A 23,142-nucleotide genomic window follows, 5' to 3' on the forward strand; every position below is an offset into this window, starting at 1 on the left:
AGGGTCTCTCTTGCAATCTCTTTCATTCCTTTCTTTCTTCCTGTCCCAGCACTTTGTTTCTTTACATAAATTCTCCAATGGCAGGGAGATGGGTCCAGATCTTACTTGTTCATCATTGTATCCCTTGAAACCAGCAGTCTGCCTAGTTGTACATACTGAGCTTTTTTTTTTTTTTTCAAACTATTAGAAAGTTTATTTAGAAAGTCACAGAGGTAGAAGTAGTCAGCTGTAGAACAAAACAGGCTCAGGAAACAAGTTACAAAGGGTGGGGAAGGCCTTTGGAGCTTAGGAGAGAGGAAGGTACAGATAATGAAGGTGAAATTCAAATTTCCTCCAGGTTATACCAGAGCTTAATACTTTACAGTAACTTTACTCCTTTCTCTCCAAATATCTGTTCTTCCTTAGCAGTCTCTATCTCAGTGGTGGCTCTTCATCCTTCCCTGTGGTTTAAAGCAGAAGCCTAGGATGAGTTTTCTCTCTGCCTCACCCCCTTTTAAGCTAATCCCTGAGGATGCTGCCCTCCTAGGCAGGCCTTGAATGCATTCCATCTTCTGCAGCCCGTTCCCCTTAGTACAGGCTGCCATTGTCACCAAATTGGCCTTCCTGCCTTTAGTGTAGCCCTGAACTTCTGCACAACCACAGGCCACTAGCTACCCAGCAGCCAGTCTTTCTAAAATCAAAGGCAAATCCAATCTTGTTCTTCACCCACTTAAAGTCCTGAAAAGGCTCTTGACAAACTTCACAGTCAAGTTTAGGTAAAGTAAGCATGACCTGCTGAGCACTTCAGAACTTGCTTTCTTAAGAAATACACAGAAAGCACCTTTTCTGAGTGCCAGATTGTGCTCCCGGTGCTGGAGGCAGCACTGGAGGGCAACAAACGAGATCTGGGCACTCACTAAGCTTGCATTCTCCTACAGAAAGGAGGCAAATGAAGACAAAAAGTAAGAGCAGTAAGTAGCACATTAGAAGTTTTTAAGTTTTACGGGGGAAAAAGAGCAAATAATGAAGTCAGGAGGAAAGGTTACAATTTAAATGAGGTGATCAGGGTAGAGCCTTACTGAGAAAGTATTACTTGAGCATTGAGAGAGGATAACCCATAGAGCTAGAGGAAGCGGCCAGCGCCAGCCAAGTCCCGGGACGGAAGCATATCTAGCCTGCACGAAAAGTCTGATCTTCCAACCCCTTGGTAATCTTTGCTTCAGCCACAAACACCCACTTGTAACTCCCAAATATGCCATTCTTTCTCCTCTGGGAGTTGGGACATTAACCCATCTGCCTAGAATGCCCTCCCCTTCCTTCTTTCTCTTTGCAACGCTCCCTCTGTGAGGTAGACTGGGCACTGAGGATCTCTTATACCTTAGCATGCACCCGAATCACCTGTGGTGGAGCCTGGCCATCTGCATGTTGAACAAGCTCCCAGGTGAGGCTGATAGGCCATGAGCCACAGGAGCAGCCAGTCTTGGAAGACTGATCTAGGTCGGTGTGGTTTTCAGCCTTGGATCACATTGGAACCACCTGCAGGACTTTTAAATACCTCTCCCCTCCACAACAACACCACATCAGGCTAATCAAGCCAGACGTTCTGAGGGTGGGGTTCAGGTGTATCAGCCGATTTTTCAGGTCTCCAGATGATTCCAACGTGCAGACCAGCTGAGAACCTGTGCAGTCTCTAAAATCCCTTCTAACTCGGAAAGTGATCACTGCAGTGACTGGGCCTTTCCAGACAGAGCATCGCTGACACTGCTTAGGCAGGACACCAGCATTGCCATTCTAGCCACAGGTGTGTCACACAGTGGTTCTGATCACGGGCTCAGGAAATGACATCCCAGCTCTGTTGCTTGGCCTTGGGCAAGTTGCTTTACCTCTCTCAGCCTCAGTTTCTTCATCTCTGAAATGAAAGCATTATGTCTAACACATTGGTCTATTTAAGGATTTTAAGAGGTGGTTATGCACAGCAATTTGCAGGTAGCCAGCAATTTGGGCTGCTGTTAATATTAAATATGAGATTTATTGTTAAACAAAGATGCTAGCTTGTTCTCCTGCTTTCCTCCTGAAGAGCATCCACATGGAAAATAACAGCCACTAGGGAAGCCTAGATCAGCTCAAGCACCATCAGGGGAACTCTTTCCAGTAGTTAATTTCCTTCTCTGCCTTCCACTCCCAAAGCTATCATGGGAGGAAGCCACTGTTTTATTTTATGAAACATTTGCCCACAATAATAGACAATAATTTTAAATAGTCTTTTTCCTATCCCCTGTCGCCCTTTGCATATTAAGCAAAGTTGATGTACTCACTAGGAATAACACTCTTGCCTGTCTTCATTAGCCAGTCATGGATTAGGGTGCTGATTGCCTTCCATGAATCAAACACTCTCTTGGTGGAAGCTGCAACAGCAATGAAATCATTAAGATAGTTCCACCTAATTAGTAAGTTTCGAGCACATTTGTCTTTTGTGGGGAAGGGATCATGGAGCCAGTGAGGCCAGGTGTGCATTTCTTCCGAGCCATGGGCACCCTGAGAAGTGGGAGCATTTTCCTTAATTCTTTGTTGATGAACTTTCGCCCATACCAAATGTTTGAGCATTAGGGTGGTCCTCAAAACCCGCCTGTTCCTACCCCACCTGGCCTGGCTAGCAAGTCCCGAGGAAGAAGATATGGAGAAGTTTACCATAAAGTCGGGTCTGCGGAGCCCTTCAGCGATGGTTGAAAATCTTGCTGCAGTACCTGTTTAAAACCCACACCCACAACCGCCTGCTCTGTTCACTTCCTGCAGCTTTCATCCCCTGCACGTCCATGACTTTACTCACACTGGAACGTTCTCTGTCTTCTCTCCCACATCTGAAATTTGAGAAGCATTTTCCCTGGACATAATATTATAAAGGCTGGTTGGATTTAGTAATATTATTAGTACAATTAATTCAGTTCTTATATGAAAAGTGCTACAACTAATGTCTACATGGAATATGCTCAATCGATGTTTGGCATTAATATAATTATTATTGTCAGCTATATTATACGTTAAATAGTCTTTTGTGGGCTGACCTGTATTTTAGGCACCTCTTAATAACAAATGAGTACTAAGCATTATGCTCACAGTATATGCTTTGCCTCAATTAATTCTCACATCATCCCTATAAAGATCATACTATTATTCCTCAAACAATTAAGAAACTGAAGCTCAGGAAGGGGAAGGAGCTTAGTCAAAATCATTCGACTAGTAAGTGCCAGAACTAGGGTTAGAACTCATGGCTATTCTGTCCTTAAATCTTTCCTCTTAGCCACAATATTCAGCTTCCTAATAGAACAGTGCTTGGTGTTCCCTGTCCATCTTTTGCTGTTCTCAACTCAGAATCGTTTAGGCCAGCAGAAACAAGGAGAGCTTGCAAGATGCCACAGTCTAGAACTGTTGAAGGAGACAGGACAAATAGATGTAATGTGGGATCCAGGAACAGAAAACAGACATGAGGTAAAGACTAAAGAAATCTAAATAAAGTGTGGAGTTTAGTTTCTAATAGTGTATCAGTACTGTTTTATCAATTGTGACAAGTGGACCACAGTAATATTAATGTGAGAAACTGGGTGAAGTTATATAAGAACTCTTGGTAATATTCTTGCAACTTGTAAAATGTCAGTGAATCCTTGTTCAAGGTCATACTTGGAACAGTATAATATTTCTAACTATAAAGTCTCAGTAAAAAAATGGGGATTACGTTGGTTAATGTATATTTTGGAGCTTGGAGTAATGTAGCAGTTTGTGAGTTTTCTAATCTAAATCATCCACATTTTAAAACGTCTCATTAAATAAGAAGGTGAAGGGATCAGCCAAAGAACATACAGGTATATGCAAAACCCACAGACTCAGACAACAGTGTGGTGATGGCCTGGGGGGAGGGGGCAAGGGCTGGGTGGAGGTGGGCAAAGGGGGAAAAACGGGGACACCTGTAACAGCGTAAACAATAAAAATAAAGTTAAAAAACCCCATCTCATTAAATAAGTTCAGTGAGATGGTTAAAAAACCAGATTCTAGAATCCATGGTAGTTCCTTCCTCTGGCATTCTAACCAGAGCAGAAAATATTAGACACGTTTTTTAAAAACTCCTTTAATGAAAACAGAGAATGTGTTATTTAGAATATCAAGGCTGGAAATCTGAAACCAATTATTCTGAGAAAAGCTCCTTTCTACAAATGTGCCAAAGCAATGTTCAGGATTAATGCAGCCCAATTCCAATGGCATGAAAAGAAGTGAGTTCTCAATTCACTGGCAGTGTGTCCATAATATATCTACAATACCCTGTAAGGAGGCACTTTTCAAATTCAACGTCCTGAATATATACATATCTTGGCTACTTAAAGAGGTCTGTGCAGGGAAAATGTCAGATACATGGAATTCCTTGGTGGCCTCTGCAGAACATAGGGTGAGAGAGAAACCCTGGCAATAATAATTCATTTCCTCCTGGTCAGTATGACGGTTTAAAACTGTGCCCACAAACTCTCTGACACTCATCCTATCCAGGTCTGTGTCTTCTATGCTTGAAACTGTACGCTTCAACCAATAGCCTATAGCAGAAGAGGCACGATGCTTCCAGAGGCAGGTCATACAAATCAATCTGCTCCTGCTTTGCTCACAGGAATCCCTGCTCTTGAAACCTTCAGCCTCTGTGTCTGCAATGGGCCCTCTGTTGCTCTGGCTCCAGCCAGTGTTTGGCCATAACCACATGAGACACTCTGAGCCAGGATAACCTAGTCAAACGCTTCCTGGATTCTTGGTCCACAAAAATCTGTGAGAGAGGATAAAATTATTGTTGCTGTTTTAATTCACTAAATCTTGAGGCAATGTGTTGCGCAGCAATAGCTAACTGAAATGGTTTATTATTAAGGGTCGGGTTAATATAACGTGTCAATACAGAGCAATCACGATTCATTGACTATGTCAAAGCTAGGCACAGAATCATGATATATAAATTTCTATTAATGGTAAACAATGGTGTTTTAGTGTAACATTGTAATTACTTATTTATTACCCACAGCCTCTGCTTTAATTCAGAAAATATTTGTTAAGCATCTACTATGTCAGTCACTATAACAGGCATCAGGAGTTCAACGGTGTAAAAAGACAAATATCTACCTAGTTTCATGGACCTAAGAATCTAGTGGGAGAAACAGAAAATAAAACAAGTAAATAAATCAAATGACTACCAACTATGATAAGTACTACAACGGAAACCAATAAAGTGCTTGGAAAATCCTCCTTTTGACAAGTGGTTAAGAAAGGTCTCTCTGGGGAGACAGCATTTAAGACAAGACCAAAAGGTCATGTTAAGACAGCAGAAATGTTCCTACAAGAGGAACAACACGGGTAAAGCCCTGAAGTAGAACTATGCAAGCACCAGAGTAAAGTCAGTGTGGCTTCAGTTTAATGTGCAAGAGGAGCCCAGAAGAGACAGCTAGTGTTCCACCAAAGAATGCCCCTTCTGGGTTGTAGACTTGCTTGGGGGAGATGGCTTTCCAATAAGCAACTTTATGTCCCAGCTCTGCCCTCTTGCATACAAACACAATCATCTGAATGAATCTGGCAAAAGAACATGGGTGGAAATGCCACCACTAGACCTGGCCCAGTCAAGTGTTCCACTCTCTTTGCTTAAGTGCCGATGGGACATTAATACCTAACAGGGGTGTCCAACCTTTTGGTGTCTCTGGGCCACACTGGAAGAAGAAGTGTTGTCTTGGGCCACATATTAAATACATTGCGACCCATAATCACAAAAAAACCTCATGATGTTTTAAGTAAATGTATAATTTTGTGCTGGGTCACATTCATAGCCATTTTGGGACACAGGTGGTCTGTGGGACACAGTTGGACAGCCCTGATACAGTGCCCTTGAAAATTACATGTGAATATGCCATATCACTGTTAATCTCAGCCCCTAAATAACTGCATGGAGCAAAGGCCCATCCTTTCTCCCTCTTTCTACCAACTGGACTTGCATGAGTACAAAATAAACCTCTATTGGTGTTAAGCCATGAGATTTCAAGGTTTAGCTGTTAGAGTAGTTAGTAGTAGCTTAATCAAACCAGGGAGAGTGATATAAGATTCAGCTGCGATTCATAATGAGGGGCTGGATCAAGCAGTAAGGAATTTGATTTTTACTCCAAGAGCACTGAGAACCCATTATTGTATGCAGGGAAGTGAGATGATCTGGTTTATAATTTAAGGTCACTCTGGTCTCTGCAGAGACTGGATTGGAAGGCAAAAGAGAAAAAGTATTGTGCTGGGTTATTACAAAAGGTCAACATGAAGTAAAGAAATTGAATCCCACGTTCTGCCAACTGGGGACTAACAGCTTGGGTCCAGAAGAACAAAGTTCACAGAATCAGAATTTTTTTAATGAAAAGGAATAACCATCTGGTTCAGCAGAGTGATTTGGACATTACCTGGAGGCTTTTAGATTTTTCTGGAACTCTTAACACTTTATATGTTTTAGAAAATATACTCGTATGTCATCTCAGTCTGGCTACATTAAAGAAAGTTTCTCAGGCTTCTTATGACTTGAATTCTGTGTAAAACAGTTGACAGCAATCACACAAACACAGTGTGACCTCTGTCAAGCCCGGCCCCACCTTGCTGCTCCCAAAACCGAACCCAGAGCATGGCCTCAGACTCCACAGCCAATTAAGATGCCGCATAAAGACCAAAAAAATCTGGTGGACACGATGAGGAATAATAACCCAGACATAAGCCCAGTGGGAACACAGGGGACAAAACACTTTTAATCCAAATCATCCAGGAGGCCGGGAATTACCCAGCTGGCCAGGAGGGTGCAGCATGGGGTGAGAAGAGACCGAGGACGAGGTGTGAGTACACGTTTGTCGAGGCAAAGGAGCACCGTGTCATACTACAGAGCCTATTATTTCTTTGCTTTATCTTTCCGTTGCTCTCTACTGGATCTTTCGTTACTGTCGTTTCTAAAGAAAAAAATCTTTAGCCAAATACAAAGTTAAGGTGATTTTAATTATCTTTCCTCTCTACATGAGATTTCATGAGTTCGTATACTTCCGGTGCACTATTATAATTTGCCATAATATATTCAAAACATGTTCACCCAAATGTAACTGTTAAATCGGTCTGAATATAGAGGCTAACATGTGAAAGTACACTGTGCATATAACGTAGCATGACGAGGGAGTTTGCTGCTTTCTATGTTTAAGTGTAAAGTCTATAAAAAAGGCTTCTTACTCTGCAAGCTCAGGGTCACCGATAATGAAGGAAGATAGGCCCCTGTGTGGCCTCAGGAGTGCTAAGTTGACATGAACGCGGGCATCAGTTAGCCCCATGGACACGCTTATTCTCTGAAAAGAATATATGTATATATTTATATTTATACATTCAAATTGTCTTCTTTCAGAGACCGTCTGTCAGTTTGAAGGGACTTTTGTTTTTGTATTGTGGTGGAGAATTTTGTTTTAATGTGGTCTTTAACATCTGCCTAAAGACTTCAGGTTTTATGAAAAAAATCCTGTAACACACACACACACACACACACATCAAACCTTGTCATACCTGTGAGCGCCCTACAAATACTTACAAAAAGCAGAATTTGATTGACAGCTAGGAATTACATGCATTAACAATTTCTAGTTTTTACCTATTATTTAGCTTTGACCCATGCAATCACATGACCCAAAGGACAAAAATGCGGCTGTTTACAAATATTTGAAGTGATTCCCAAATGGCATGGTAATTCTTGGCTCTCCTGAACATTCTAGACTCAGGCCAGCCATGTCGTATTTCTTGACTTTCCCACCTGAAGACTTTGTTCAGATTAAAGAGAAGCTGTTGAGGGCTATCACCCTAATGCACTGTAGTTCACACTGACTTCCAGAGACCCTGCCCAAACAGCTATTCATCCACTGCACAAACATCGAGAATTCACTATGTACCAGTTACGATACTGTGTGTTGAGGACCCTAGATAAATATGGCATCACCATCACCCTTGAGAATGGGACAAGCTCTAATATAAGGCAATACATGCTTTGGGAACATACAGAAGGGACAATTCGCTCTGCCTGAATGACCCAGGTCCTCACTAGTCAAATGAGTTTGTCTTAACATGAATTCTCATGTTTTCTTGTTTAGTATGTTCCCTCCAAAACGTCAAACTTGAGGAAAGCCTTCCCTTAATATTTCAAGGAGTCAGGAGGGGGCATGTCATATCATCTTTCATTCTCCCACCCGCTCTCTGTGTCCGCTGTCCTGACAGTCTCCTTTGCACGCTGTCACGGATAGGCCCGGGCACCCCGTGGTTGGAGAGACATCGAGTAGAGGTGTCCCTCACTCCCAGCCAGGGCCACCCTTTGCTTTCTAGTCATCTAAGCAGCTTTCAGCTTCTGTGCACAATCTCCTTCTCCACAGAGCTATACTTAGTGGCAGGGCCCGGAACTGGAACCCATGGCCATTTCCTTACATTTTATTTGTATTCAAATGATGTTACAGTGTATGTATCCTTCTGCAGCTTGCTTTTTATGTATACATTTACATAGAGACAGAGGAGAGAGAGAAAGAAGGAGAGAGAGCGTGCACCAGAGCCCTTTAAAGCTCTTTGCATTCCACTGTATGAGTACGTTTCAAGGCAGGTGCCCAGCTGCTCTCTGTGAGAGTACCAGTTTTCCACAGTTTTGCCAACCGCAGATACTTTCAATTTGGCTTCTACCAATTTGATAGGTGAAAAATGGAATCTCATCAATTTCTCCCTGATAAGGAGTGAGGTTGTGCATTATACTGGACATATCTTATCTGCCTCCTTATATCTCTTGGCCTTATTTGCTACCCAGGTAACAACCAAGGGACCTCACGTGCCTGTGATTCTGCCTCCCAGAGTCAAACAGTGACTTGCTCAGGAACACAGGGCTCCGCTCTAGCTGTCACTGCAGGCCTGCCTACCAGCTCTGTGACTCCTCCTACCCCTTACTGGAAGGTGAAAGGCCACACCACAGGCACAGCACCCTACTTCTGAGTGGCTATTGAAAGAGCTGAATGTTACAGCACGGGGGAGTTAAGCGCCATCAGACTTTCCACAGTTGAGGACCAGAAGATGATAGGGATCCAGGAAGACACACTTCATCTCCTCCCTCACTTCCACGGCCCATTGTAAGGTACAATAGCTACTATGCACAAGCTGTTATGAAGATAATCCATGCAGCCTAGTATACAGATATGCCATTCAACTCTCTCTTCTTGGCTTTTTGCATTGCTCCCCCTCCCTCTCTGCCTCACCTCCGTTCTCCCTCACAAGCCTGTAGCAGTTTGTACGTTTTTGGCAGTAACAGGATTCATTAACAATCACTGAAGAATGTAATGCATAGATTGGATCTGTTTCAGAAAGATGACTCTGAAGACATAATGGAAACCGCGGAGAGATTAAGACAGGAAAACGCGGTTTTAGAAGTTTATTCCATTGGGGGCAGGGGTTAGAGTTAGGGCAATGGAAGTGGAAATAAAAAGACGTATTCAAGAGAGTTTGGAGAATGTAAGTGTTGATTAGATCATTCATGGAAAAAATGGAGAGGGAGAAAGTGTAAAGCATGGGGTAACAATAACTGTTAAAGACTGGAGAAAGAAGAGGCATTGAGAACACTGGACAGGCAGGTCAGGAGGTAAGAGAATTTGAAGAAGGAGAGACTAAGGGCTCAACATTGCAGAAGGTCCAATAGCCTAAAAATGAGGGAGGAACGATAAGTCCAATGACCAGGTATTACCTTAATAATAGTATTAAAGGAGGGATGTCATCCAGAAGAGAGAGTTGATTTCAAACACAGGTAGGCTGGTCAAAGATAATGATTAACGATGGTCTGAAGGAGTAGGGATCCGGGGGGAGTTCAGGGCACAGGAGAACAGAGGGTCTGGGAGCCCCACTGAGAGAGGCCAGGGTGGCAATTTCAATGCAGGGCCAGGGGATTGTGCCAGTATTTGTCAAACAAGAAAGTGTAAGTATTTTAGGGAAAAGCTGGAAAGGAAATATTTATTGATAACTGAAAAGAGGTTCCAGAGAACTTGGGGAATGGGATAAAAGAGGATCAGTAGGGGGAAGTCCTTATTTCCAAGTAAAAGTGCCACATTTAATGATTCAGTTTTGTGTAAATTTAGCCTCGATTTTCTAGCCCTGGGGAGTTTATAGTCATCAACATGTTTGGATTTATGGTTTTGTTACCATTGGTACAGAGCTAGAAAAGGAGAGCAAAAGGAACTAGACATTGAACTTAATAAACTGAGGAGCATTAAGCCTGCTCGCTTAGCCAGGAAGCTACAGTCTCATACTCCAAAGGACCACAGCCTTGCTCCACCAAGAGCGTTTAGACTCCTCTCTTCCCCGCTCTGGTACCAGATTGTTGGGGACACAGGGGGAGATGCTGGACCATAGATGCCTGTCAGTCTAACAAGAGGGTATAGACCCATCCAAAGCCCGTGAAAGCCTGGGAAATTGAGTGGTCTTTTTGAAAAAGTACCTTGTCCGTTCCAGGCCCAAGCTCATATAATCCTAAGGGAACAAAGAAGTCACCCCTTCACTCGGGAACCCACATTCACCCCATGCATTCATGTGTTCTCTCTCCACAGTCCTGTGGTCTTAGGAGCCACACGGCCAGCAGCCATGCGGACTCCACCACTGGAGCAGTGAGGAACAAGCTAAGTCCCCTGGATGGGAACTGAGACCACTTAGCAGCCAACTGCAGGCTCCAAAGGACTAAGCTTTAATGAAGCAGAAACTCTGGACACTGGCTTTTGTCTTGGCCTTGCTGAGGACACAGCTGGACTTTTTCCATGGTGGGACAGAGGGAGATGGGACATTGCAAACCCTGGGAACAGCTTCTTTTTCCACACAAATAAACCATGCCACACCACGGTCTCCTGTGCGTGGGTTCTTGGAGTGCTTTCCTAGCAATCCCGTGAAAGGGCCTAATTCCCACCTACAACAGTTTCCTGGGAAGCCGTTCTGTCCCCATTTACTACATATCACCAGTGCTTGCAATTCCAACAAGTAGAAATCTAATGCTTTGAAATTCACCTGTTTACCAATGCTTCTGGGTCAGTAGCCTCCACTGTGGTTTTGAAGATTAGAGGAGAGAAATGCACTGTGGGAATTAGGTACTGGGAATGTCAGGGGCTCCAGAAGGTAGGAGAGGGGTTCTGAGAAGTTTAAGTTCACCTATTTTATTATTCCTATTTAGGATAATGCCTCCTTCTAAAACCCAGTAAACAAACCACTCCTTTACCTTCATGTAAATTATAATGTTTCCTGCAAACACGCGCACACACACACACACACACTCACTCATACTTATCTTTTTTTTAAGTAAACTTCAGAGAATGCAAAAAAGAAACTTCATACCGGTCTGTGTGAATTACTGCAAATCCAAAAGAGGAACTAATCCCAAACAATACACGTCATCTGTTTGATATGTGACTTGCGCTCCATAATCAAGATGTCTGGCTGAGCTGCTTTTTAATCAGGAATCAGAACTGTATCCTGCAGCCAAAATCTTCCATTACTGACAGCCTCCTTCAAAAAAAAAATTACAAGGTGTCTTGCAAGTTATATCTTAATTAACATGTTATTTTTAAAAAGGATATGATAAATAAAAGTTAATAGGATGAAGAATTCAAAAAAACACCTCACACAGGCTAGAATTTTGCTTCTGGATTCACTGAAAAATCAAGATAGGAGAATGGCAAAATGAGCCCACAGAGCTTTCCATGTGAGGCTAGAGTAACGCTGCTTTTTTTAAGGACAGACCGGAATCTGTCCACTGGAAGGTTCATAGGCCCAGTCAGGGCATTGTCTGCCATGGGGAGTTACTGAATCATTCCCAGCCTTTCAGGGGCTTCCTCCGCAGTTCCTAAGATCTCTTCAGTGGTGACACTGGGAGACTGGGACTGGTGTGGGGATGAAGGCGGGTCAGAGCATGGTTTGGTAAATAAGAGAGGAGATACAGGATGGAGAATCACTATAATCGCTATGATAAGGATTGTCTAAATTCTTATATATTTTAAATCCCATTGCCTTATAGCCCTATTGCATATTCCATGTGATTATAGAGAGCATTTTATACACACAGAATTCAAAAGTCTTTTGCTGACAGGTGGCTGATGAGTTACCGAATCTTTAATTCATAAATTTAACTTGTTATTCTCATTTGGTTTTATTGTGTGTAATACACACAAACCCTGAGTGACTCACACAAACTGTTTTTTACTCATAAAAACATGCCAAAACCTTTTCTGAGAGTTGCTTTTGTCTCTTTTTAGGGAGCTCACTCTTCAGTGTGTATAAACAAGCAAATGCTTTGATATTCAAATTAATGAAAACACTTGAAAAGAGAAATGAATCCATCTGAAAATTATATGCCTCCATTTGATGCATGTTAATGAAAAGCTCACACACCAAAAGGTTATTTGATGAAGGTATCTACCTTACATGCAATGAAAAACTCCCTTGCGGGCAAAACAGATAGAAAGGTTATTTTACAGCTAATCACAAATCTGACTTCTCCTTCTGCCTCAATAGTAAGGAACTGGAAGTGTGGACTTTTGAGGTCAGGGAGATATGGATTTAAAGACTGTAAGAAATCAGTTTAAAGAAGTAAAAAATCAGCTATTTGACTTTATATGACCCTGACCAAGTTAATTCACTTTTTTGAGCCTTAATTTATTTATCAAAAATATGAAAATAATAACAATGCTCATTTCACAAAGTAATCTTAAGAATTAAATAAAAGAGCATATAGTAAAAGCATATAACTTTCTTAGCATAGTATCTGGGACTTAATTAGTTGTTATTTTATATAATTATTAATTTAAGCAACTCTGTTTTTTCTGGGCATCGGTCTCTCTCCAATAAAATGGGGTGGTTACCTAATTGATTGGTGCAGAATAAATGAGATGACATAGAAAGTTTAAATGCTATACAATACTGGGTATTGTCATGAAGTACAAAGTGTAATTTTGCCTGTATGACAAAGAACCATAAAAGGCCTTATTCCCCTGCCATTTCAGACTAAATACACAGGGTTTGGTAATTTCTGGGTTTTTTCTTGTGTTTGTCACACATGTGCCCACTTTCTATTTTGCTAAGAAAGGTGTTTAACCATGTAACAATTTCCTTCCCATAGAGGAATGTCACCACTGCCACTGTAAGAACAGCTGCCGACCAGGAGTGGGTTTGGGAATTTCAGTCCGAGGTGGTTGAGTTTCTCCCAGCCTCACCAACAGGCAGGATCATAGAAGGCGTAACAAAACAAATTCCACCAGGGACTCAGGGAGGACCTGCAAGCATGCCCACAGCCCACAGGCTCAGAGTCACGGTCAAGTGTGTCTGGTGGCCCCCACAAGGTATCTCATGTGTGCTCACAACATTTCTCTTAGCTCCGGTCATCACGGCACTTGTTAGGTTTTTCCTCTCCTTCTTCAGCTCTCCTGTAGCAATCAGGCTGACGGGGGTGGGGGAAGCCCACACAAATTGCAGGACAATACAAATTAGTGGTCCACAAGGGAGTCCAGGCTCTGACGACACTGCAGGTCAACCCTACACCTTTGCTGAGGGACACCCCAAAGAAGGTTCACCCATGCCTGAACCAATTCTTGGCAGCCCTGTGCACCATGAAGGAATCCTGAAATCCAGCTCTTCCCTGGGCTCTAACTGAGAAAAAGAGAGCTGAGTCCCCTGCTCATGTATCCTCACACCTCTTTCCTTTGTCACCCCCAAGCTGGTTAAGGTGTAGAGCCCTTCCTCAGGTCCAGTCCTCAGCTAGGCTGTCCTTGCATCCCTCCAGCTCTCTCCATCACAAGACACATGTGGAATATAATAGAAAAATGGTGCTGAAAAAGTGAGAAATATCCCCTGCCGTCCCTCCCTCCAGGGCCTGGGGACTCTGGCTAGTTGGCTGAGAGGCTTAGAAACTCAGAGAGGTGAGGTTGCTCGGTTTTTACTCTCATGGCGGGGGTGGGGGGTGGGGTCATTATTGTTCTGCAGAGCATTTTTAATGTATCTGGAATCTTCCTTCTTTTACTTATTTTGGCTGAGAGGAAATTCTGCTTTTCCTTTCTCTTTGCTTCCTCAGTTAAATGGACAAGGGTATGTGTATCCCAAAGGAGAAGAGAGAGGGAACTTGAGATCTGGGACCTTCAAATTGCTTTCTAAATACCCTGAGAAGTCATCAGGGAAGAAAATGAAAAAGAGATTAAAGTGGACGTTTCTCTTCAGGAAAATTTGTGCATGAGAGACTGTGTACAGAAAGTCCTGTGAACCAATAGCGTTTATCAGAAGCCGTTTCTTCTTAACTGTCAATCTAATAATCCTAGGGGTCACTGAGCCCAGAAGGTAATAGGGGCCACCACCCAGTGGCAGTGACTTCTACAGCTGGGACTGAATTGTATACCCAAGACCTGAGTGGTTACTCAGCGACGGGATTAAGAAATCTTAAATGACCCTGAGGCATCTGATAAAATAAAATTTACCAGCCTTAGAAACCTTCAGAATCAAAAAGGACACTAGAAATGTATAAAGAAAGACCTCTCATAGAATGCTTACGGTTGATTTCTTTTATTTATTATTTTTTGTATGATGAGTTACATTCAGGTAGTCCTCACAGCCAAGGACTAAAAATCTGACTAGATGTTAAATTCATCCTAGTTGGGAAGTCCAGGTATATATGGGTAGGTGTTGGATCTCAGCCCCACTCAGCAATGAGGGGACCTGATTTCCCAAATGAAACTGGATCCCTTGGCCATCCGTCGAGTTGTTCTGGCTCCATAAGATGACCTCAGAATCTGCAGATCACTTGGGATTGGCTGCAAACTGAAGGTGCCCTTGTTTTAGAAAGGATGCTGTGGGTGCAGCCTGTTTCAGATCTGATAGAGACACATGACCAGAAAAAGAATTAGGGGACAGAAATAGCCCAAGACAGTGTTATTGAAACACCAGGAAGAAGGAGAGAGATCGAAAAACAGTCTCTACAGAAGTTATCTGTGGTTCTGAGGAGTGAGTAGCGCTGTTTTGGGACTAGATAAGCCCCTGGGTCAAGTGCTTAGTACCTACTGGAAAGAATTAGGAATGTTTTGCTTCTAAAAAAATAATCCACAGGGAGAGCTGAAAGCCACTTCACCTAGCCAAAATTCTCAAAATCAGACCAATGAATAAAAGCTATAGGAAGAAAGATTTCAAAGACATTTCAGAAAAAAACCCCCAACATTTTAACAACTGCAAGGTGGAACAGGTTACCTTCAGAGCCTGTATAATAAAATGATTAAGAACATAGGTTTGAGAGTCAGGAGACTGTGAATGGGAATCCTGATGTTTAACTCACTGGCTCTGTTACTCAACTTCTCTTGATGTCTCTTTTCTCACCTGAAGATTATGAATAATAATAGTGCATACTTCCCTATTGAAGGATTAATGAGATAATATACATAAAGCACTTACACAGAATCTGGCACTGGAGAAGACTTAGTAAACGAAAACTGTTATTGTTACTGCTTTTGTGTTAATAACCGGCGGAAAGCAGAAGTTGCCAACTACAAATAGAGGAAGTGGTGAGCTTTTGAGAATTTACATCATGTAAACAATATTCCTAAGAAAATGTATTCTAAACAAACAATGACTTTAAACTGACAGCTCAAAAGAGATTAAATTAATTGCGTCCACTGGCAAGAGAAGACTCAAAATGTGTAAGTCTGTTCACTGCACCTCTCCGTCCTACCCACACGGTGTGGCACCACACAGCCCAAACAAGAAACCGGACAGATCAAAGTTTAAACAAGAACTCCCACATGAGGTAATGCAGGAGGAAAAAACCATCAAATTGGATTATGACATAAAGGGACTCTGTGTGCATGTTGAAAATATCTGTAAGTGATTTTCTATGACCTGAAGCAGACGACCAAGGGCTAGTGATTACGTAAATAACGGAGCAGGAAGATAGCAACAATATTTAAGGTTATTCAAGACAATGAGTAAGCATAAAGCTGCCATTTGAAATGAGAATGTCTAATCCAATTTCATAAGGAATTAATCAACTGATCCTTTGAGTTACTTGAAACACTTGAGCAAACTGCTTTCAGAAAGACAAATACAACTGTCTCAGCTAGAGAATTAAAGGTAAGCCCTGTCTTGAATGAAAGGAGAACTCATAACACATTTCAATCTATTATTTGGTTTTAGAGATCATCTTTATTAGATGGGTATCAAAAGGATGCTTCCAGGATTTGCACAGGAAAGGAAAACTCTAATACATTTCAGATCTTTTTCATTGTCAGCATAAAAGCTCAAAAACAAACTAACGTTGTATATGATGCTATACAGAGGGCAGATCCTTTAAGGTCTTATTCAAGTGTAGGAAAAAACCCACGGCAATGATACCCTCTTTATCCAGTCATCGGTTTCAACTAAAAGGGGCCCCCAGTCTTCAACACTGAACTGATGAGCTCAAGGTAAGCAGTCCACATTGGAGCCCTTTGTTTCTGAAATGACCATGCTGTTACCGAGGAGCAAAGCAAAAAGCAGCTGTGCTCCACCCTGGCCACAGGCCACCTCCGCTTTCAAACTCGTAGCAGGGCCAGTGACTCTCCTTATTGGGTTCCTGCTGGTTCAGCTCCTAATGGCCTTCCTCAATTCCCGCTCTGTCTGCCTCACTTTGGGCTGACACAGCAAATGCATAGGGAAGAGGTCTGCAGCTAGCAGGAGTCAGGGACTTGAAACAAAGAAGTCTCCTTTTATACTTATTTGTTTGTTTGCAATTCTCTCCTTCCATTGATGGTCAAGGATTTCAGGGGCTGGCACCAAGGAAAGGCATAGGAAGAAATCAATTTTCAATAACTTCAGAGATCACAGGGCACCAGACAGTAAGCATTAAGTCTTTGTGAAGAACAAATCCTGTGAAAAGAGGGCGACTGGGTTTGCGCGAAGCACAGCTGCAGGCAGGTGCGAAGGCCTAATGGAAACATTATACGTTGACTTCAGTACATCAAAACCACTTTGGATTCTGTTCCAATTGACTGTCATCACATGCTTCAGAGCTGCGGCTGGGACCCTTTTCTGATGCAAGTCAAAGAAATGAATGCATGAGAGGAGCTCCGGAAATTATTTTGTGAATTTGAAGACTGTGAAAGTCAGGTTATAGAATTCAGACTATTTAGTGGATTAATTTTCATTGGGAAATTGTGATTCAACATGGAAAAGAACTAATTCAAGCTAATCACTTTTTGACATTGAAATATACTGTAAATAGGGTGTGATAGTTCCCCTTCTAGAGATTGTTTCAATAGCAGAGGCTATCACATGCTCCTTGTTTCTTACAGAATCAAATTCTGTCTTCTCAGCCTGATATACAAGGCAATTTACAAGGGGGTCCCCCCCAAAAAAGGGATTATCTTCTGGAAAGCAGGCCCCTTGTAGTACAGGCTTCTCCTACTAGGTGAGTGTTCTAAGAACCCATCTGTATCAGTGTACCAGCTGGCATTGTTGTGAGAGGCTGTGTTTGGCCTTAGAGAATTTTTTAAAAAGATTCTTTCAATGCATTTGCCCATTTCATGATGGGTGATTTATGAGCACACCTGCTCACACCGCACTGAGTGTTCAGCAGTTTTGGACCAGAAATGGCATGACCTTCATGCCTCACCCTCCCTATTCACCTGATCTCACCCCGAGTGACTTGTTTTTGTTTCCCTAGATGAAAAAAGTCCTCAAAGGGAAGTGTTTTGCCCAAGTAGAAGAGGTGAAACAAAAAATAGCAGAAGCACTAAAAGGCATCAAAATGGGCGAGTTCAAAAACTGTTTTGAGCAGTTGAAAAAAGTCTTGATAGGTGTATTTCATCAAATGGAGAGTGCTTTGAAGGTGACTGAAGTTTAAATGTATAAGAATAAATACACAGTTTTTTATAAATAAGTTCTATTTTGGGGGGAGTCTCTCCTCGTATTATCATTTCTCCTGGAGCAGGAACATAAATGCCCTGCTAAGGAATTTGAACTTAATTCCTGAAGGACATGGAGATTCCACAAAATACATAAAAATGCAAGGTTTTTTTTTCCATGAAATTGACCTGGTCTGATTTTTATTTTGTAAACACAGCTCTGGAAGTATTGGAGTAGGCGGTGTTCTGGGGTAATACGGAGAGGACACAGAGGGTATGGTAATGATCCAAGCAAGGAGTAATAAAAGTATAAATTAATCCTCTGCTGATGGGAATAGGGAAACATGAAATCAATATGAGAAACATTATGCAGGTTAAGTAATCGAAGGTGAGATTGAAAAAGGAAGGAAGGGAGAGGGAGGTTCCAAGAGGAAACCTGGCTTTCTGGCTTAGATAATAGTGGTGCCGTTAACTGAAATGGGAAGTATAGGAAAGGCAGGTTTGTAGGAGAAAATAAATCCTTTCATGTCATCTGTGTCAGGTACTGTGTGACATCCAAGCTGAGATGCCACCAGGCTGTTTACCACATGAATCACAGCTCTTCCGAGAGGAAACATCAAAAACGAATTAAAATAAAGTTTCTAATTTGTTCTGTGTCTGTCCTTTTACTTTCACCTGACTGATCAAAGACTCTGAGTGCAAATATCTTTTTTAACACTAACGTAGAAGTACTTGTGAGATAATGAAATACAGGTAACTGTTGGGGGAATAAACTGGCACAGCCTTCCTGGAGGGCATGCCGTTCAGCAGAATGAGTCTCAGTTACAAGCGTGTCCACCCCTATGTGGTAGATCTTTAAAAAGCCACAATGGTTTGCAGTTCCTCCCCTTAAAAGTGGAGCCTACTTCTCTGCCCCTTGCATGTGGGGTTGCTAAGGAACTCGCTTTGGACATTGCACATAGAAAAACGACACAGGCGGAGGACTGAAAAATATCTACACAGTGGGGCTTTCCCTCTCTTATGCCTGAGAAACCTTCCGCCACCACGTGAGCAAGCCCTGGCTGGCTTCCTGCAGGAAGAAACACAATGTGGAGAGAGGCCCCAGCCAGCTACCCAGGCACCTCAGTCATGTCAGCTGCACCCACTGGTGCCCCAAACACCCTGGGTCATGGTTTCTCAACCTTACCACCATTGACATCTGGAGTCAGGTAATTCTTTGTCGTGCAGGGTGTCCTGTGCATTGCAAGATGTTTAGCAGGAGCTCTGGCCTCCACTCGCTAGATGCCAGAGCCTTTCCTCCCCCGTTGTGTTAGCCAAATATGTCTCAGACATGTCCCCTGCGGGCAAAACCACCACCACTGGAGAACCACTGTTCTAGACCATGTCTATGGTCATATGGATATATGCGGGATATGGTCTTTATAATGATAGCAAGTAACATTTATTATATGACTGTCACATACATTATGGGAAATATTTAATGTGGCTTATATAATTTAATCCTTACTACAAATATAAGAAGTAGGTTATTAATATCTCTGTTTTATAGATCAGGCCATTGAAGTACAGAAAGGTTAAATATTCTGCCCAAATTCACCTAGTTAGTAAGCAATAAGGCAGGCACTCGGGCAGTCTGGTCCTAGTGCAACTCCTGAGCTACCACGGCAGCCAACCCACTCAATTCTGACTTCCCACTAGGTATTAAAAAAGGCTAGAAAGGAATACATATAGGTTGCTGTCACATTACGTGTTAAAAGGAGCAGCATTGTGCGTAGGCATAAAGAAATACTGCAAGGATATACCTCACAACATTAATCTTGGTTACACCATCTGGGGGTTGAACTTACTTATATTCTTTCTGTGTCTCTAAATTTAAAAATGGACACTACCCATCTTCAAGAAGGTGCACAGGGAGTGGAAGAGACTACACATGTACAAAACAGCTACGAAGCAAGAACCAAAATGAACGAGCACTTATCAAAGAACAGACTAGAACATGAAAACTAAGTAAAAAATGATCATTTCTGCATAGGAGCATCTAAGAAGGTAGGGGAAGACTTTAGTAGGTTCTGAAGGACATTAAAGTTTTGAGAGGTAACCATGGCACAAGAAGGTGTGAAACATGGGAGTAAGGATGTGCACACGCCTGTGGAGAGGCAGGGCATCTAACGCAGCCCAAGCAGGTAAGAGGTAAGATAGGGAAGATGGTTTGGGGTTTAATGTTGGTGGATAACGAGGGCCAGAGTGAAGAGCTTGGATGTCATGGTGAGCTATTAAAATTGCTGAGGAGAGGGGCAACATGATTAGAGTTGTATTTTACACATGTCGATCAGACAGCAGTAGTTACAATGGATCGGGAAGAGTGGAGATAATAGGCCAATTAAGATATAAGTGAAAAAAATATATATGAGCAAAAATAATGACAGCCTTAATTAGGGCAGTGGGAAAAATAGAAAAATACTAGGAGCATTGTGGAAAGCAGAGAATGGAGGCTCATCAACACCAGCTTTTTAAAAAGAGTTTATTTATTTTTAGAGAGAGGAGAAGGGGGTGACAAAGAGAGAGGGAGAGAAACATCGATGTGTGAGAGATATATCGACTGGTTGCCTCTTGCATGCCCCCAACTGGGGACCTGGCCCACAACCCAGGCATGTGCCCCGATCAGAAATCAAGCCAGGGACTTTTCCGGTGTGTGGGAATGACGCCCACCCCACTGAGCCACACCACCAGTCAGGGCAATACCAGCGTTTAAGGGCATGAGAAGCAGGCTGCAAATAAGAAGCCAGAGAGGCAAAAGGAAAGCTAGACATGATCGTGTCACATGGGAGGAGACGAAGTGGACCTAGAGTGACAGTGGAGTCTGAGTGAAATGTTCCATTTACACAGACAAGGCGGAGTCCAGGCAGCAGGTGGTAGATGAAAGGACAACAGCAAAGACAGAGGAAAGTCTGAGAGGTTGTGGTACACAACTGTCCCAGAATTTCAGGGTTTAATAGGAGGGAATAGTTCTGGTTTGTCCAGGATCAATCAATACCTCCATTAATTGGCGTCAACTTGGGCCAATTTTGACTCATAAATATGTTTTCTACTGATTTAGCACTACCAATAGAGAGACAAAATCCACTGAGTTCTCTCTCATCATCTTTTGGGACCTCCTCCCTCTCCTGGGACCCTTCTTCTAGCCTATGTCACAATACTGCAAAGCCTTCCTACAATATCCCCCATCCCTTCCCACTTGCTTCTTCCAGGAACAACGGAAATGGCAGAAAATACAGCAGCTACGCACTCATTCAGGATATCTTCCTCATATATATCAGAGCATCAAAAATTAAGACCCAGGCCCCACTGCCTCAACTATACTTAGCTTTCATTGCTTTTCTGTCTTTTAAACATAAAGCCATGAATGTAAAACACGAACTGCTCCGTGATTCCCCCCTACCACACAGAGTGGACAGTAAACCCCCCCGCCCCCGGTACGTACATCTTTCGCCAAAAATGACATTGAGGAGAATTCAACTCAATTTTGAGAAAACAAAATCACAGATCTTTAAGGAGGCTCCTATTTTAGTTGTTTGGGTGATAAACTCAAAGACAAGTGGATCTCACTACCTTGTTTTCAAAAGTGATCAAGGCCATTATTACAAGCATCACATTTAACATACAGAGGTGGGCAAAAGTAGGTTTACAGTTGGAGTACACAAAACACAGCTTATTCTTGTGCTATTATTAATTACTGTATTAGTTTCCATGCAAACACCTGTAAACCTACTTTTGCTCCACCCTGTATATATGCATAGATACCTACGTGTTTATATATATATATATATATGTGTGATTATTTTTGAATTTTTAATATACAAATGGGATTTTAGAATAACCACCACTTGAGAAAACAGGCCCCCTGGTCATTAAGAGCACCAGCTTTGGAGCTATCCCACAAAGCCTTAAATCCTAGCTCTACCACTCAGCACTCGTGTGGCCTTGGAAGTCATTTAGCCTCCTTCTGCTTTACTTTCTCAACTGTAAATTGGTAGTTGGACATTTGAGTGAAGGAATGTATGCAGCTTAGAACAGTGCCGGGCACATGGTAAGCAATATATGTTTTAGTTACTATTATTAATTTTCTTTTTCCATTTACCAAGGGGTAATGGACATTCCTCCAGGTGAATAAACATAAAGATATGCTTTTCTAAGTGGTGTAATATTTCAATTTATTTAGTATTCCATAATTTATTCACTGCTCTATTGATAAACAGATATTTTTTCAATAGTTTAGCTACTAAATGCTGTATTATTGGATATATACATTAAGTATATCTCCTTAAAAAATCTAGGCCATCATTTCCATAGAATATCTTCCCTAAATTCAGATTACTGAGTGATAAGGGGTGTACATTTTCAGTTTCAAAAATATTTTCCAATGAAGTTCTGAAACTGTTGTAAAAATTCATACAACCAATAACAGTGTGCAAAGTGTCTGTTTTTACACATACACACACTCTCCCATATACATATTTACTAGCCTGGAATAAAAACATTAAAAATTATTTTTTAACAATCTAATGGCTGCAAAATGGTATTTTGAGGATTTTTTTTTCCTCCTGACTAGTGAAACTGAACTTCCCTGGACAGGTTCATTGCCTATGTGCATTTTACCTTTTATGAGTTTCTTGTTTGTGCCCTGGGCTCATTTTACTATTGTCTATTTCTCATCACCTGGTACAGCTCTTTGACAGCATGTTTATTAGCCCATTGTATGCCGTATGTACTGCTTTTCATCTCCTACCTTTGAAGGCTTCCTCATACATGCTCCAGTGAACGACCAGTCTTTCGACAATGGCTCTGAAATAAAAATCTTCCCTGGCCTCCGAGGAGTTGTGGCTATTGAAGTATGGGCATTCAATGCAAATGCATTAGGAGATATGCATATTTCCTATTATAAAATCAATGCTTCTAAGAATCTCCCTGAAGTGAAATAGCATCACATCAATCTTCATAATTTACCTTAAAAAGAAAGAAAACCTTTTCCTAGAAAGGGGTATCTGGTTTGTTCAGTACCTCACTACGAGCCCCATGTCTCCAGGACAGTCTCGCATCCCGAAGTGTTGTGATCTCCTCTGCTACTTTATAGGAACATGTGGGACTAAGAAATTTACACAAAGGACGCTAGGACCCCTGTGGTTTTCAATTAGCTCGGGGCAGGCCTGGTGTACCTTACCACAGGCACTCACTAGGTCAGGGACCA

The 23,142-nt window shown here is 42.1% G+C and overlaps 1 protein-coding gene and 1 non-coding gene across 3 annotated transcripts in view; both read right to left on the reverse strand.

The window, feature by feature from the left end:
• Nucleotides 1-23,142, reverse strand: part of PLPPR1 (phospholipid phosphatase related 1) — a 229,977-nt gene that overhangs the window by 190,672 nt on the left and 16,163 nt on the right. The window contains exon 2 of one of the 2 annotated variants that reach the window (XM_045195309.2): nt 11,383-11,553. The exons of the other annotated variant lie outside the window; for it this stretch is intronic. The gene's annotated coding sequence lies outside the window, so the exon portion shown is untranslated. The remainder of the gene's footprint in view (nt 1-11,382; nt 11,554-23,142) is intronic. 2 annotated transcript variants of the gene reach the window in all.
• LOC112304642 (small nucleolar RNA SNORA41) lies at nt 13,085-13,212 on the reverse strand. The gene has a single exon (XR_002974773.1). It is a non-coding gene; the product is annotated as a small nucleolar RNA SNORA41 (small nucleolar RNA).

Source organism: Desmodus rotundus, chromosome 1, assembly GCF_022682495.2.
Source record: "Desmodus rotundus isolate HL8 chromosome 1, HLdesRot8A.1, whole genome shotgun sequence".
NCBI classification, from domain to species: domain Eukaryota; kingdom Metazoa; phylum Chordata; class Mammalia; order Chiroptera; family Phyllostomidae; genus Desmodus; species Desmodus rotundus.